Here is a 19,104-nt window from a genome sequence, read left to right as displayed (position 1 = left end):
GTGAAGTTCTCCTGTTGTGGTTTTCACCTCCTTCAGGTCATTTATGTTCCTCCCTAAACTGGTTATTATGGTTAACAGTTCCTGTAATGTTTTATAATGGTTCTTAGCTTCTTTCCATTGGGTTAGAACATGCTCCTTTAGCTCAGCAAAGCTCATTATTAGTCACCTTCTGAGGGCTGCTTCTGGCAGTTCATCAATCTCAACCTTAGCCCAAGTCTGTGCCCTTGCTGGAGAGGTGTTGAGATCATTTGGAAGAGAAGAGGCACTCTGGCTTTTTGAGTTTTCAGCACTTTTTCACTGATTCTTTATAATCTTCATGAGTTTATCTAGCTTCAATCTCTGAGGCTGCAAATCTTTGGATAGGGTTTTTGTGGGGACTTTTTTGTTGATACTATTGTTGTTGCTTTGTTTGTTTGTTTTCCTTTTTAACAGTCAGATTCCTCTTCTGTAGGGCTTCTGCAGTTTGCTGGGGGTCCACGCCAGATCCTATTCACCTGCATCCCTCCCACACCTGAAGGTGTTACCAGTGGAGGTTGCAGAACAGCAAAGATGCCTGCGTGCTCCTTCCTCTGGGAGGTCTGTCTCAGAGGGGCACCAACCTGATGCCAGCAGGAATGCTCCTGTGTAAGGTCCCTGGTGACCCTACTGGGGGATCTCACCTAGTCAGGATGCACAGGATCAGGGCCCACTTAACCAAGCACTCTCGCTGCCCCTTGGTGGTGGGGATGTGCTGTGCTGGGGGGAATTCCACTGGTCTGGACTGCCTGTATCCCTCAGAGCCAGCAGAGGGAAACACTAAGTCAAGTCCACTGATTTCATGGAAACAACTGCCACCCCTACCCCAGGGGCTCTGTCCCAAGGAGATCAGAGTTCTGTCCATAAACTCCTGGCTGCAGTTGTGGAAATTCCCTCAGGGAGGGCCCTCCAGTGAAAAGGGATGGATCTATCTGACCTAAAGATACAGTCTGGCCACAAACTGCCACAGTCACTGTGCTGCACTGTGGGGATTTCCTCCTGGGTCCAAGCCACCCAGGCTCCCTGACACCAGCAGGGAAAAATGACAGACTGGAGCTGCAGTGATGGCTGTTGCCCCTTCCCTGGAAACTCGGTAGCCTTAGGCAGTCTCCAGAGGAGTGACTACCGAAAATCTGCACAGCTCTGTGCTTGGGACCTAAGGCCCTGTTGGCACTGGCTCACGAGGGGATCTCCTGATCTGCAGGTGGCACAGATTCATGGAAAAAGTGTGGTTTCCTGGGCGGGGTAGCACAATCACTCACTGCCTCCCTTGGCTAGGGGTGAGAGCTCACCTTGCCCTGTGCTGCTCCAGGGTGGGCCCTCATTCCACCCTGCTTTTCCTTGCTCTCTGTGCATCGCACCAACTTCCTAGTCAGTCCCAATGAGAGAACCTGGATACCTCAGTGGCCGGTGCAGGATTCACTCACTGTATTCGTTGTTCTTGGTGTGAGCCTCCAACCGCAGCTGTTTCTAGTTGGCCATCTTGGCCCCTTTGAGTATATTTATTGAATAGGCATAATCTAACTTGATTAGCTATGAAGGAAAAGAACAAAGGAAAGCCACTATGCAGTAATACGGAATAATGCTGTTCCGCATAAAGATGAACAATTTCAGTCTCCTCTCAGTTCACTAATAATTCTATCATTTAGACTTCAATATGCTCGATTATAACTACACATTACTCTATTCCAAAATAGCAGTAGCCTGTTTTTTTTAATATAAATGAGCAATTATGAGTATGGAGGTTGATAGCATAGAGAGGGCATTCATTAGGATTTTTTTAGGTGTAATGATAATGCCAGCAATGGCCTTATTCTCTTTCTTGCTTTCCTTCTTACTGACCTTTCTTTTCTCTCCAAGCAATAGCGTTATCAAAAGTAAGTGAGCCAAAAAGGCTAAACCAACACTGGGAGTTGGATTAGCTCTTACTTTATAAAATATATTGTCTTGTCTAGAGATATGATACTTTATTCTTAGAACCTTTGAAAAGGGGATGCTTAGTCAGTTCGTACTGCTATAACAAATTACCATAAACCAAGTGACTTAAAACAACAGAAATTTATTTCTTACAGTCTGGAGGCTGGAAATCCAAGACCAGGGTGGAAGCATAGTTGGGTTCTGGTGAAGACCATCTTCCAGGTTGCAGACTGCCAACTTCTTATTGTACATGGTATCTTCACATGTCAAAAAGAGAGTGAGAGCTCTGTTGGGTCTTTTATGTAGTATTAATAGGTATTAAAGGTATTGACTTCATTCATGAGGGCCCCACCCTCATGACCTAATATTCTCCCAAAATCCCCACTGCTAATACCAACACATTGAGGCTTAAGAGTTCAACATATGGATTTTGAGAGGAACACAAGCATTCAGTTCATTTTAGGGAAAAAAAAAATCTGGAAAACTAAACCTTCTATTTCATCCTATATTTTCAAAATAAAGGAAAGTGACAAAGAATTTATTTTTTTGACCAATACCGGTGGGAAATAACTACATCAACATTATAAGATAGCAAAAAGAAAAAGAAAAATCATTCCCAAAGGGGCCACTATGTTACTCGCTCCTCTCTTACCTACGTAAAGCAGAGGCTCCTGGCCAATGTCAGGACCCTGCCATGCAAAAAGGAGACTAAATATCTGCCCAGATGCTACTCCTCATATTCCTCTCCATGGCCAGATGTAGCCTGGGGTGGTGAGAGCTATTAATCTTTTATGTAATCATAACCATTAAGTTTATTCAATGTGCCCATGAATATTTTTATTTCCCACATGTGCCATTATAAGATAAAGGTTAAAATTCATTGACTGATGTAAATTCTGACCAAGCCTTCTCCATAAGACAGATTACGCTTATCTAGCAATTTATCTGTCTCTCTTTTTCTCTCTCTCTCTCTGTCTGTATGTCTGTGCGTGTGTGTGTTAGCTTTCACAATTACCCTAAACAATTTTGGAGGCGGTGAATCAATATTATACAATTTTACATTTAGTACATCACTGTACATATAGTGAAATCTTTAGTATAAAATGCTGGTTGATATAAGTCCATTTTATGTCGAAATGAATGAATATGGCATGACACATCACCCCCTTGCCCATCTGAGCCAGCATTCAGACAGATCCAGAGAAGGGCATGATTTCTCCTCCCTTCCTTCCTTCCTTCCTTCCTTCCTTCCTTCCTTCCTTCCTTCCTTCCTTCCTTCCTTCCTTCCTTTCTTTTTTGAGACCGAGTCTCGCTCTGTTGCCCAGGCTGGCGTGCAGTGGCACGATTTAGGATCACTGCAAGCTCCGCTTCCTGGGTCCCCGCCATTCTCCTGCCTCAGCCTCCCGAGTAGCTGGGACTACAGGCGCCCGTCACCACGCCCGGCTAATTGTGTGTGTGTGTGTGTGTGTTTTAGTAGAGATGGGGTTTCACCGTGTTAGCCAGGATGGTCTCAATCTCCTGACCTCCTGATCCGTCCACCTCGGCCTCCCATAGTGCTGCGATTACAGGCGTGAGCCACCGCACCCGGCCATGATTTCTACTTTCAGCATTTAAGCCACATTCCATATCCTGATGGAAGTTCCAGAGAAGAATTTGCATACAGTGTTTCCAATTGTGTAAATAGTTGTTAGTATGACAATATTTTATTAGACAATTAAAAACCAGGGTTAGGGTGTAAGTCACAACTCAAACTGCCGTCCAGACCACTGGCTACTAGTTGCTGGTCCTCAAAATACCTTATTTTTTTTTTTCCATGTATCAACTTAAAAAATCCATTCCTTTAGTTTTGAGTCACACAGTCTGTGGGTTCCCCCTGCTGGCTCTTTAAGTATTAGAACTCACAAGCTAAAAAAAACTTGGGGATACCTATATACTGAAAACCAACTCCAGAGACAGAGCATCAGAATGATGCCTGATATTGGAAGATTCCAGTTTGTAAGGGCAGAGAGATGTGGAGATAATACTAAGCTTATTTAACTTAAGAACCAGTGAGACACAGCCCATTCGATTTGACATGTTTTTATGAATTGGTTACTAATGTTTAAAATATGAATTTTTCATTTCCTTTGAACGGCTGCCAACAGAGAGCCAATATTGTTCCACAGCTGTGGTAAAGTAGTGTTTGCCCTTCTTAGATGGGGCATGCACACTAGAATTTTCCACAGTTACCAATATTGCTATGCCATGACTCACACTTACCGGGTGTCAGTTGCCCATTATCATCAGGCATGAGCTGTTATTTTTTTTTGTATACTTGGCCAATTTCACTCATTACTGTTTTGTGCCCAGATTCCACCAGACATTTGAATTTTGAACTTCCGTTTTGAAACAGTGCAGATACCAATTTCTCCAAAACTCACTACTGATTCCTCCAAATACTTATACCTCAACACCTTGCAAACTAAGTGTTTTTGTTATTTTGACATAAAAAGAGCAAATATGCCTAGGAAAATGTATGCTATAAGAACTGTAATTTAGAACTTATGGGCTCATAATGAAGCCGCTTTTACCACTTGGAGTTAAAATTTGAGAAAAATGCATGTAGAGATTTCTCTTAATAATGAACTATGAAAATAATACCCTTACGGTACTGTTTCACTTCTGAATCAATTTCTATTGCTGCAAGGAAGGAATAAGAGAGAGACTAGTATTTAAAAACTTTATCAGTCAAGTAGCAGAAGAAAAAATACACTGTGACTGAGAATGGGATGAAAGAAATAGCTGAGGTCTTTTAAGAAAAGACCATATAATCTTATCTAGACCTGGCCATGACAAGCTGAAATGGAGGAAACTCAAAACTCCTTTTACGCTGCATTTGGATAAAGAGCAAAGCCTTGACCTGTTATTATCTGCCCCCAAGAAACCCGAACCTGCCATCTGGACTCACTGCTTCTTGATAATAGAGGGGCCAGGCACTGGTGGTTCACCAAAGCAGCTTTAAATTTACTGTACTTATATATTTAGCATGAAATGAGTGTTTTGGGGGACGGTGGAGATGGGCTTTTTTTTTTTTTTTTTTTAGCATTGGAATAGTTAAATAATGATTTTCTGAGAATTTTCTGTTAAAAGGCGCTCCTGTTCAAGTTCAGTTTCTTCCCTTCATCCACCTTTCATTCCAAATCTTTATTTTCCACATCTCAGTAGTTCTTCTTCTATTAAGAGATAACAAAATGAAGCAGTATGAAGATGTATGAGGCAGTATGAAGCAGTATGCTTGGAGTCAGGATTTGTAGATCTGAATCACATCTCTGCCCCTGACCAGTTTCTGGAACAGTTTCTCCCATGGCAAAATATGAGCTTAGAATATAGAAAAATGCATTGATTTTCTTAATGACTACTACATAATTAGGCATCCATGTACATGTGCTTATCTAGTATAATCTTTTGAATTGAAAACAAAAGCAAGTCAAAGGATCCACAGTTGGTGTATGAGAATTATACATGATCCAAACATAAGCAAACTGAATATGGGGGCCTTATGCACATCTTTTTTCTTTCTTTCTTTTTTTTTATTTTTTTTTAGACGGAGTCTCACTCTGTCGCCAGGCTGGAGTGCAGTGGCATGATCTTGGCTCACTGCAAACTCTGCCTCCTGGGTTCTCCTGCCTCAGCCTCCCGAGTAGCTGGGACTACAGGTGTGCACCACCATGCCAGGCTAATTTTTGTATTTTTAGTAGAGACGGGGTTTCACCATGTTGGCCAGGATGGTCTTTATCTCTTGACCTCGTGATTCACCTGCCTCAGTCTCCCAAAGTGTTGGGATTATAGGCGTGAGCCACCACACCTGGCCCTATTTTTTCTTTTGGCAGAAATCTTTCCTAAATATTCCTTATTGTTTTATGATAAAATGTTTATAAAATAAAACCAAACAGCTCAAACCGTGTAATGAATTACTAACAACATCAAATACAATAACTAATTTATTAGTCAGACACGTCTCAGAGAGAAATAAATGGTTAGGTCCCAGTGGCTTGAAAGTTCATGAATAGTAATCATATCTAAAGCAAAAATTTGAAAAGTTCTCAGGGCCAAGTGGGCCATATCTGTCTCATGGGCTAAATAGCGGCCTTCAGGTATTAGGCAATCATTACTGTCTCTTCTCATTCTGATATCCCTTTCCTCATTCTTCTTGCTAGAGTAGAATTTTCCAAAGGGCATTTCATGGGATGTCACTTGATATCCTAAAGTAAAACAAGACAGAGGGGGTAAGAGATTCTATAATTATTTAGGATATGCTGAATTGAGTAACAATACAGTAAAAACAACTAATGGTTACTAGGTTGAATACCTGGGTGATTAAATAATCTGTACAAAAAAATCCCGTGATACAAGTTTACCTGTGTAACAAACCTGCACTTATACTCCTGAAACTAAAAGTTAAAACAAAGCAAAACAATACAGTGAAAACAAATTCTTCTCAGAGTTTTTAATATACCAATATGATACGTTCTGGGAATTTGCATAAGGCAATAGCTACATTAGTTCTCAATGAGATTTGGTACCATCCTACGAGGATCATAGTATTAGTCTGTTGTCACACTGCTAATAAAGTCATACCCAAGACTGGGTAATTTATTGAAAAAAAAAAGGTTTAATTAACTCATAGTTCCACATGACAGGGGAGGCCTCACAATCATGGCAGAAGGTGAAGGAGGAGCAAAGTCACGTCTTACGTGGTGGCAGGCAAGACAGCCTGTGCAGGGGAACTGCCATTTATAAAACGATCAGATCTCATGAGACTTATTCACTATCATGAGAACAGCATGGAAAAACCCGCCCCCATGATTCAATTACCTCCCACTGGGTCCTTCCCACGACATGTGGGGATTACGGGAGCTACAATTCAAGATGAGATTTGAGTGGGGACACAGCCAAACCATATTAATCACTTATAAATGTATTAAGTCAATTTTGATTATCATGTTGATAAGAACCTTTACTTGCATTTAAAGGCCAGATAGCATGGATGCTAAATACCTTGCAATATTTGGGGATAATTGCACAAGACAAAGAATTGTCTGGCTGTAGGTGCTAGTAGCCTCTTATTGGCATCAGCAAAGACTGCAGCATTCCCAAAAGGAATTTGACCAAAGAGCCTTCAGTTTGGAGTGAGACTTGTGAGACTACTATTTCCTGGAATCCATTTTGGGAAAGGTAGCTTAAGGTACATACTTAAAGACTTAGATTATAGCACTAGTCACTACCCACCACCACCTATGAATTTCTTTTTCTAACTGGGAATTGGTGAAGACCCAAATTATTTCAATCCCTTTAATCAAAACGAAATGAAGGTAGAGGAAGGGAGATACGTAATTGTGGGTAGAAATCTGGCCTCAAATACACTTAGGCGGAAAACCACTTTATCTCTTTAGAGCATTTGTGGCTACTTCTCTTTCCTGAAGTATTAGGAAGACTCCATATGCAAAGCCCTTCCACTTCATAGGACAAATTGCTGAAGTGAAAGAGAGCCACCCTCTACTTACTGGGACTGGCATGAGGACCTTAACCAAGAAGAGAAATACAGAATTATAAATGAAAAGAGGGGAAAAATATCTGAGTCTTATAAGTGCCTAAGCAATCAGCCTGTGGCACTTCCCAAACTTCCACATCAAGAAGTCTTTTCCTCTCCATTTTCACAGAAACCTTCTCAAGTTGTAACCCTTTTGACACTTCTTCCCCACCTTCACTGCTATTGGGATATAAGTCATCATCTGATTTTATCATTAAATATTAAAAGAATCTTCAGAGGGTATAAGGAGGTATAAACAATACATGTGATAGCCATATTCTTCTCACTCCTTCCCCAAATAATAGTTATTAAGTTCTGCGCCTAATCCAAAGCTATTTAGCTGGCTCAACTTCGGAAAATCACTAATACTTTTGGAATCTTGGTTTTCTTGTCTCTAAAATAGAGTTACTAAAAATGTTCACTTCACAGTGTTGCTGTGCACATGAAATGAGATCATGTTGCAAAAGACCTTTGTCCTGGTGCACATTTAAGTGCTCAATTGATGGTAAAGGCATTATTTTTATTATTAATACAGATGAAACCTGTCTTCTAAGTCTTAGTTCATAGTTCTTTGGCTATCTGAAATGCTCAAGAAGACCCTGCTGCTTCCAGATGCAGCTGAGAAGGTGGCTTTTCTAACCATCTCAGGCAGCACTGGTGCAAGCAGATGGCAGCTACAGCCTACTAGCCTTGTTTCTCATTCACTTTTTCAGGCTCTTTCTTCCAGTCCCTTCTCCATCATTTAAAATTTCCATCAAGAAGGGACAGTGGCAGCAGAGAGGCCACCAAATTAGCAACTTCTTCAATGTTCAGCTCTGTGGGATTTACTCCTCCCTTTTTTCAATCTGAACTGATCCTCAGGGTAATTCTTAAATAGTATCATATGTATTATTCTTTATTACCTGGCCCATTTGGCAGTTTTCAGGTAATATTGGCATCACATAACTGTATATGGGAGAGTGGGGGATCCACAGTCAGGATTGAGTAGAGCTATATATAGCAATGAGGCCACACCCCTCATTTATATTTTACAAGTTGGAAACATAAGGCCTAGAGGGGGCAATCACTTGCCCAGGCCTCACCATGGTAAGTAAACTGCAGAACTGGGTCTGGGTCTGGTTCTCTTGGCTCTTTCAGAGCACAGAGAATACTATTTTGATTGTACCTTAGTACCTCTTCTAGCCATAGGCATGAAATCAGGAAAATTCAGCTATAAGCATCTTAGTAAACTAGCAATGTATTTAGCATAAATTCACAATATAGATATTTTATGTCAGGGGTTTTGACTAAGAGTGCTGGGTTAGATAGTACTATTTCAACAAAATAAACTTAGACCCACTAGTACCAGTGCTCAGAAGGAACATCTGGAAGGAGGACTTGCCCAAGAAGTTCTGGGTGTGTCTTATCAGATTTTCACAGGGATCCTGCTCTTAAGCCCCCGTCTTACACCACCTCCTGCTGAATGCATTGGCTTACAAAGTGTGTAAGCTATCCTCTGCTCACCTGAACACAGTAGTGACATGGGGAGGAATTTTTACAGTCTTTACCTGCATAGTTAGAGGAGGAAAAAGAACTATGAATCTCCTCTCCCTAAATCACTATACAACCCTCCTCAGAGGTTCTGTTACCTCTGCCCGGCACTGCCAGGAATCAGGGCTTGGATTGCCACAGACCCAGGAACCACACACCTTCCTCTCTTTTCCTTAGTCCTGTACTGAGGGAAACTTGTTTCTGCCTTCCATTTTCCCCAGCATCTCATATCAAACCCTTGTCTTCCTTTTCATTTCTTTCAATTGACTTTGACAGCTTATTAAACTCAGATCCTAAGTATTTCCCCCTTTCCTTGAGGGAAAGAAATTCATCTTCAAATCCTTCCAGAGGTTAAGGAGAAACTTTGTCATTCAATTCCCATTGAATAGCAAAGAAATGCAAGAAAAGCAAATCAGTTAAGTCTGTATTTTAAGATTATCTGAATATTTATATTCTACTATAATTGTAAAAGTAAGGTAAATTTAGGGGGACACAAAATCCAAACCGAATTCCTCACCTTACTATAATTAACTAGTTCTCTGTTCTCAGCTTCTGATTTCTTCCATAGGGTTTGTACCTGGTAAATTCCCTCACTTCATTTAATCTGCAGTCTCTTCCTTCTTAATTTTCTTTTTAGACTTATCCATTCCTGATCTCAGTGCACACTATACATTTAAAAATACATGGAGACATGGAGGGGAGGGCAGTCCAGCAATATAGTCCAGGACAAAGCACTAACCAGAACTGTCCTTTTCTGTAAAAGGGGAATAATAATAGAATCTAACATAGTGTTATTATGAAGATTAAAAGAAGATATTTCATATGAAGCATTTAGCCCAGCCCCTGACACATGTAAGTATCCAATAAATGTTTGCTATTATTAAATTTTTATGGTAAAATTACCCCTACATGGTAACCATATTGTTCTTTCCTCTAAGTGAGCCACAGTACACCCACCTTTCAGTGACACTATGCACTTGGAATCATTAGGAGAAAAGCATTAGTTAATTCCTTCACTTTGATTCCACCACCTACAAATGTAAAATGAAATTAAAACAAGGAATCTCTTCTAGGCACTTAATAGGGCTTATTTTTATCCAAGCATTACTCTAGGTTCAGGGCAGAAAGCAAAAGGAAAAGGCAAGCATATTGAGATCAAGAATTTACAGTGTCACTAGAAAATGAATAACACTTGGGTTTGGAGGGTGAATTAAGTTTGCTTTTTCCTTTTCTTACTTGTCATTTATATTTGTATTTAGAAATTTTAGGAAAAGTATTCTTTATGAGATTTGCTTACCTCATGTTTCTTGCTGAGAATGTGGCTTATTTGACTGATTCGGGAACTAATCACCAAAAACTGATTTATATGGCTCCTGTTTCTCAAGTGGTCCTATTTGAATCACATTACCTTGAGGTATAAGGTTCCTGTCCCATTAGACATTTTTAATAAATGTGTTTTTACTAAAAACTAGAATCAGAAAACTGTACCCCTGAAAAAAAATTCAATAAATTAAGGCTAGTCAGGCAAAACTCCTTGATTTTCATTGAGTATATGCATATCCCTTAGGAGTTATCCAAGTACTACATAAAGTACTATGGAAAACATTATGTAAAATTTAACTATATCATGAAGTGGTTATTGCCAATACAAATAGCAGTAATGATAACACTCAGCTATAGCCATAACACCATGGCAGGAAACTCCAAAAGAGAAAAAAATATCAAGGAAAGCTTTCTAAAAATACAATCCTGACTGCCTCCCTTTCACTCTCTATCTCCCTTTGTGTGTTGGTGTGTGTGTGTGTGTGTGTGTGTGTGTGTGTAGAAACAAGAGGCATCCAGAAAACCCAATCAATCGGGGTCTACACAGAGCATTCAAATGAGTTCTGCTTTTGGCTTTGAAAATAAGTGTAAAAAGGTGGGCCGTCTTTCTCAGCAACATGGATGGAACTGGAGACCATTATCCTAAGTAAAATAACTCAAAAACAGAAAATCAAATACTGTGCATTCTCATAAGTAGGAGATAAACAATCAGTACAAATGGACATGAGGATGGAAATAATAGACACTGGGGACCCCCAAAGTGGGGAGAATGGGAGTGGAGAGGAGGTTGAAAATTTACCTACTGGGTACGGCATTCACTATTCGGGTGACAAGTGCACGAGAAGCCCAAACCTCACCACTTCTCAATATATCTAAGTAACAAACTTCCACATGTAATCCTTGAATCTATAAAAATAAATACATAAATACCATAAAAAGAGGGTTGTTAAAGGAAAAACATCACACTGGACAAGACAGTAAACACCCAAGTTGGTTTTGTTCCAATTTGATCACCAGCAATAGGAGAAAGGGCACAAAGTCTGGACACTCAGCTCCACTTAGAAAAGGGGGAAAGAGTCTTTATTAAGAGCTGGGGTTGGGGGTCATAGGCCATCTGTGTTTGCTAACTGGCCTTACCCAAAGGAAAAGAAGACTTTCTCATGTCTTCCTAACTGGAGATCCTTTCACAACTTGGAGCAAAGCACTTGCTGAAGGTAGATTCCTAAGCTCCCACAAAAACTGGGAGATAGCGGTGCTATCTTCCTCATTCATTATATTTCAAAGAGTTCATTTCCAAGTTTTTAGGAAACCACTTTCTGGGTAGTAAAACTAGCAAGAGGCTTTTTAAAATATTGACATCTCAAAGGAGTGGAGAAAGAATTTAGGATTATAAATATTCTAAAGTAAATAATCCAAGAAAAGAGAGGTGATGGTCTTAATGTAGATAATAAATATGTCCAATGGTTAGTCAACCTGAGGGATATTTTAGGCCTTATTGGTCAGAAGCCATTCTTTTGCATATATACAGGTATACGTGAAGAAACCATGGTAATAACGTCAGAAAGGCTAACTGCTGAACAGAAATAACATAGGTTCACTCCAGAAAGACAGCTGCTATATTGGAAAAGTATTTGACAGTTGTCATAGGAGCTGGGTAAAGCCTTGTACTTAGATTTGAAAAATGAACACAACTTTCCAAGAATGCAGAAATTTTGTGGAAGCTCTGTTATGCTGGGTTTTCCATGCTGACACCCTCCTCACCCTTCCACTCTTCATCAGAATGAATTTGTTCCATATTCCATTTGCTGTATCTGACAAATCAATTTTTGCCAGGATAATAATAAAAGGTACACTAAGAATCACAAGATGATTGACTATTTTAAAGCAACTAGTAGTCTGCTATTTAGTACCTTAAATATTGTAGTTGCTAAAATAAATGAAGCCTTAGGCACATTTCCTAACAAGGAACAGTGACTGTCCACTTCTACAATGCTGCATTTTATCAATTTATAAAATATACTTTGTTGATTTACCTTAAATGCTGTCTGCTTTACTTGGTATCCATTCTTAAAAAAACTGAGTGAACGTAAAAGCTATACTCAGTGCTTAGATCTATCTAGGAGTCTTCCTTTCAAGTAATAAAAGCAATAATACTTATATTGCTTTATATATTTTCATATAGCATACTCATATGTACTTATATGAATATATAGAACTTCATAGATTGAAGTTGCTTCTGTAGCTACCAATTCATTTCATCCTCACAACAATCCTTGAAGAATTATTACCCCAATTTTACAAAAGAGTTAAGTGAAGTTCACTGATGACAGTGGCCCAAGTCTTATGCCTAGCAAATGTCAGAGCTACTAACAGAAAAACAAGAGAAGTTGTTTATGGTGTTGGCTTCCAGAGGACTCCATCTTAACAGGGACTCCTTTGCCAACTTTGAAATAAGGAGTTTAGACCAACTGAGGTTCATGTCTCTTTCAGCTCTGAGTTTGTGGTTTTGCTTTGGTGGTTTTTATAATTACAACTTCAACTCTTTGTTCATATGATACCTTGCATGGTAATATATTTGCATTATTAAAAAGCTTTCTGAAGTCCAAGTTGTTTTTTAAAAGAAAAACTCAACTTTCATGTTCTACTTTTGTAAAAGAAACAGGCTAGATGAAAATATATCTAAGATATTTTTCAGTTCTATTAATTTATAAAGTGTTTGTTGAACTTTTTGTTTTTCTCATCTCTTTCTGCTTTATGCTTATCAATATTTTTGCATTTTTATGTAAAGTCATTAAGAAATCTGTCTGCATTCGCTAAACACACATGCACAAATAACTTCAGAGGCTCAGAATCCACCAGCCTGAGTCCACCAACTAGCAATGAGCCAGAGATTTGCTCTTCTGCTTTTACTGGACAAGAGATTTAAATATAACCAATTCTAGAATATTACAGGGTTCCCTTCCCAACCACAAGTAACATTTCATTCATTTCACTGAACATTTATTTTCTATCCAAGGACTCAAACGAAACCACATTTAAGAAGATGCTCTATGACAATGGTTGTACTTACACTGTGTGTACTCTGAAGAACTTGGCAAAGTTTCTGCATGCTTGCCTTAAGAATGGGATTGGGGGTGGCATTATAAAACTAGAGTAATTGCTCAAAATCTAAACCTTCCCCTCATCTAAATTATGTAGCTACCCAACCCTAAATTTAAACACAAAATTTATAGGCTGGGCACCAAGTGGCTCACGGCTGTAATCCCAGCACTTTGGGAGGTCAAGGAGGGTGGATCACTTGAGGTTAGGAGTTCAAAACAAGCCTGGCCAACATGGCGAAAAACCATCCCTACTAAAAATACCAAAAAAAAAAAAATTAGCGGGGAGACGTGGCAGGCGACTATAATACCAGCTACTCGGGAGGCAGTGGTTGCAGTGAGCCAAGATCATCCCACTGCACTCCAGCCTGGGTGACAGAGTGAGATTTGTCTCAAAAAAAAAAAAAAAAAAAAAACCCAAACAAACAAACAAAAAACCCATAAAATTTATAGTATGTAGTTAAAGAAATAAGGCAAAAAGGAGAGAAGACACTCTACCATTCAGTTGATTTTGTGTACTGTAGGTTAAGCAAGCTCTGAAAAAGGCAAGGATGGTGCATAAAGGCCTTCTATCTCCTGCAATCCTCTTCCAGCCCTGCTCTCATTGTCTTCAGCTTCTGCTTAGCTGCCAAGTGCCAGTGTTCCCTCAACTTACACCTATCCACAACCTCTCCACCCAATAACATACTTCCCCCAGCCAGCCAACCCATGCTGGTTTATCTCTTACTTTTTAATTGTCACTCCCTACCATAATTGTCTCCTCTTTTTCTAAACCCAGGAACATTCCCATTTCTTACCTATGTAAGAAATTCTTGTAATTAAATTCTGTAAATAATAAGTATATGATTTACCTGATGTAAGGCTAAGAGCCAGGTTTTGGAACTAGGCAAACTGCTCTGCTACTTATTGTGTGACATTAAGTAAATCACTTAACCTCTCTGAGTCTTACTTTCTTTATCTGTAACATGGAGATAATATTACCGTCTTCACTGGATTTTGTGAGCACGTAGTTTCTGCCCTGAAAATATAGTCGTCGTTGTTGTTGTCACTTTAAAAAAGAAAATTGTTCGGGAAATTAACTCATTTTTTTCCTTTTTAACAGTAGTTTGAAGTTACATGATCTTCTGGTAAAAACAAACAAACAAAAAAATACTACACTGGACTGGGAGATCTCAGACCTAGTCCCTGCCCCGTTTCCTCATTGTATAGCAGAGGGCACTAGAGACACATTGTAGAAGAAGGATTTTCCTTTCCGGTTCTGATGAGCTGGCTCAGAAGCCCTCTGCAGCCCACACAACTTTTCCCATGCCCAGCTGTTTCAGTGAACTGTTTCTCTAGTGCCTGCTTCCCCAGAGTCGAGTTCCTGCAGCAGACAGGTATCAGCAGCACCCAATAGGCAGCAGCTTCCCCTGTCATCCCCTCACTCAGGCAATTTTGTATTGCAATGCCTCAGGCGAGACAACTTCTGTGAACAACTTTTTCCAGTCTCTAGAGTGTAGATTTTCTGTAAGTTTCAGAGGGCAGATTTCCAGAGGTTTCCACTGGTGAGGTGCCACAGCAATTTCTCTGCTATCCAGTGAGCCACAGCAGAGCATTCTCCCAAAAGATCTGGGTCTCAGCCCAGGAACTGGGAGTGGATCTTCCTTGGCTGCTCTATTCCAGCCTATCTCAGCCTGGGAGGTACTGGCTGCTCTTTACATTTGCTACTCCCGTATTCCTTAGAATTCTCTTTACTTCTTAAGAACCAAACCCTTATTGTGCCAATCCCTTCTTATAGTTAATAATTCTTTAAGTTTTTCCCATTCAAATTACTGTGTAATTTTTGTCTTCTGATTGGACATTGACTGATACACAGCTCTAAGATTTTGAGACTCAGAAATACTGTTATTTCCAGGATGCTATTGTTAGGAATGAGATTTTTTTTTTTTTAACATAGAGTTTTGCTCTTATTGCCCAAGCTGGAGTGCAATGGCGTGATCTTTGCTCACTGCAACCTCCACATACCGGGTTCAAGCAATTCTCCTGCCTCAGCCTCCCAAGTACTTGTGATTGTAGGCACGCACCACTACGCCCAGCTAATTTTGTATTTTTAGTAGATATGGGGTTTCACTATGTTGTTCAGGATGGTCTCGAACTCCTGATCTCAGGTGATCCACCCACTTCAGCCTCCCAAAGTGTTGGGATTACAAGTGTGAGCCACTGCTCCCAGCCTACAAACAAGATCTTGTAATTTCACTGCTAAGCCTCTCTAAGGAGCATTGTTTTGGGGGTGAGACGTCAGAAGAAAGTAACAAGGCTTTTGGAATGGCAGAACCACATGTGAAAGACACAAAAACCTTCACTTCGAATACAAAACAGATATGCATAGAGCCCAAAGTCATCTAAATAACCAAGAGGGACATTCAAAAGTTTTGATTTGGTTTTGTACCACTTGGAGTTAGCCAGACTGCAAAGTGAAGGTCACAGTCCTCTAGACTGCCAAGGCTGCTCAAGACTTTTGACACAGACAAGTTTGGGAGGCTCCCAGAATCATTCTTGGGCTCAATAATTTGCTAGAAAGACTCACAGAACTCACTGAAAGTTATTATACTCAAGGTCACATTTATTAAAAGGAATATACAAATTAGAATCAGACAAAGGAAGACACACAAGGCAGAGTCTTGGAAGGATCGAAACAAACATGGAGCATCTAGTCATCCTTTCCCCAAGGAGTCAGGGATAGACAGGGTTACCTCCTCCTGGCCACAAGCTATGGCACTACACATGGGTGTTGCCAACCAGGGAAGCTCAATTGAGGTTTGATGTCCAAAATTTTTATTAGGGTCCATTACTTAGGCAAAATTGATTGAATCACACTCCCTGAAGGTTAAACTGAGATCACATGATCAAAAGGGCTTACCATGAGCCACCTTTATAGCATAAACTATTAGGGGATCCAGCTCAAATAACAAAGACACTCCTATCAATAAGGAAATTTCAAAGGTTCCAAGGTTACCTCCCAGGAACCTAAGACAAAGGCCAGATCTCTTTATGACCTGGCTAAACTCCTTGCTACTCATGTACCAAATACATTGAAGAGCTGAAGCAAAAGAAGCTATAGTATTATTACCCTAAAGGTAGATTTTCTTGAAAACAAATGTAGTTGTTTCTATAGCCAGTCTCATTGGAAGGATAATAGATTGGATATAAAAAAGGAGAAGCAGCAGTCAAAAATGTCATAGGGTTTTCCTTTTCTTCTATCTTCTTTTCAACTTTTATTCTAGGTTTGGGGTACATATGCAGGTTTGTTATATATGTAAAGTGTACCCTATCCGTTTTTAATTATTTTTTCAACCTTGGGACCCCAGGTTTTATGTACTGGCATGTAAAGCTGATTTGGAAGTGAAATTTGTCAAATTAATTCCCTGTTTTCTTTCTTTTATATAACATCATTTTCATCTCTGTATACTTTCATGCTTCATCTCATTATAGATTTGCCTCTATAACCATTCTGAAAGCACAAAGAAATTATTCCATGCCTCTTTTCTCTCTCCCCAACTCCAGAAAGAGTTAGTACATCAAAACATCACTATCCCACCAGAATCTGTGGTCATGTGGTCTCTCATGTTCTCTTTCTTCTTGTTCTAAATAGTTTCATGTGTTCAATGATTAGATCACTGTTTTACATGTGTATGTATTCAATTACATTAGCAGTGATCCAGGGCATGTCAAAATGTTATTATATATAGTGAATGGGCAGGACACTATACAGGCTGTCTGAAATAGATGTAAAATGTTATTTCCATGGCTACTTTCTTATTGTATTTGGTCCAGTTAAATTGTATGTGGTAAAAAGCAAAATAAAATAAAAGTGAGGAAAGCAGATTGGATACACTATAAACGCATGGAAACCAACCCTGATATAATTGCAACACTGCTAGTTCATCCTTCTACATTTATATGGTGAACTCATTTTCTTCTATTACTTCACTTATTACTCTATCGTCAAGTCTTAACTCTCCATTTTATTCTTAAAATTAGGGAGATGATGTCACCATTTACCTTACGGGGAAAATACAAACATTACATATACATGCACACACACAAATACATCTTTTCCCTGCCAAGAAATACTCAAATTTGCCATACATACATAACTAATTTAACAGTATTTCTCCCTGGTTAAAGTAAAGTGTATCTTCTTTCTATTTAAGGGCAATGCTTTCCTACATGCTTTCAGATACATCACCTTTACTTTCTCCAGAAAACTGGATTGTTGATTAACATTCTTATTCCTCTTCCTTCTCATATATTGCAACATCTCTGTGGATTCTTCATTGGTGTTTAAACATACCCAAGTTTCTCCCAATTAAATGTAAGAGTCCTTCCCTCAATACTACATCCTATACTAGTTAGCAGACTATCTCTCTTCTCACCTTTAAGGGTAAACTTCTATAAAGAAATATTTCAACTCACTTCTAACTCATTCCTCAAACTACTCCAGCCTGGAGTTTTGCCTCCATCATGCTACTGAACCATGTCTCACGAAGATCACCCAAAACCTCCTGGTACTAAATCTGTTACTGGTGGAAGGTATCTGAGTTATCAGTGGCAAATCCGTATGAGTCTGCAGCAACTTCAATTCTTGCCCCCTCCGAATAAAGAATTCAACTGAGAGTCACAAAGCAAAAGAAGAGACCAAGGCGAGTTTCAGAGCAGGAGTGGACATTTCCTTTAAAAGGTTTTAAAACAGGAAAGAAAGGAGGCCTATCACCTGAGGTCAACACAGCGAAACCTCATCTCTACTAAAAATACAAAAATTTGCTGGGCGTGGTGGCAGGCACCTGTAATCCCAGTTACTCAGGAGGCTGACGCAGGAGAATCGCTTGAACCTGGGAGGCAGAAGTTGCAGTGAGCTGAGATTGTGCCACTGCACTCCAGCCTGGGCGACAACAACAGGAACGAGACTTCCCTCTAATAATAAATAAATAAATACATACATACATAAAGCAAAGTACACTTAGAAGAGACCAAAGCGGGCACCAAGGTCAAGTGTGGTGTTCAACTTTGATCCTAGATCTTTATAGGCTGTCACCTTTCCCATTATTCTTCTTTTAAGGTGGGCTGCCCATATGCGCAGTGCCCTGCTAACCCTTGGAAGGTGAGCATACGCAATGTGTTTAGGAAGTTGTATGTATGCCCATCTGACTCTTTCTTCTGTTTTCCGGTGGTGTGTCCCCAGAAGATTGTACTCCAGCATTTTGTCTCTTAACGTGCATGCCCAGGAATTTGCTTCTCCCTGGCGTCTGCATTCAATGAAACACTTTAGTGCAACAGGTTTAGATCATCAGGAAATGGCCTCTCCCTGGTACCGGCTTCCAATTTATCACTTTTAGAGAAGCAATGTGACCATTGCCAAACCATCATCCAGTATTTCTAGTGGGTGGCGGGGAGAGAACTCTTCTGCTCTATCCATGCCTGTCTAACTACCGGTAACAAATCCAGTGAATAATTTTGGTTCTTATCTTGCTTAAGTTCACAGCACTCTTCGACTCTTCTGACCACCCTTTCCTTCTTGAAACACTTTCTTCTCCAAGATCCCAGGATATCATAGTTTCTTGATTTAGTAACAGCTCTGCCTACTTGCTTTGAACTTTTTGGCCTTCTTTGCTT

The sequence above is a fragment of the Macaca mulatta genome, chromosome 14 (genome assembly GCF_049350105.2).
Source record: "Macaca mulatta isolate MMU2019108-1 chromosome 14, T2T-MMU8v2.0, whole genome shotgun sequence".
NCBI classification, from domain to species: domain Eukaryota; kingdom Metazoa; phylum Chordata; class Mammalia; order Primates; family Cercopithecidae; genus Macaca; species Macaca mulatta.
The sequence above is the reverse complement of the archived record's forward strand: the minus strand, read 5'-3'. Positions refer to the sequence as shown.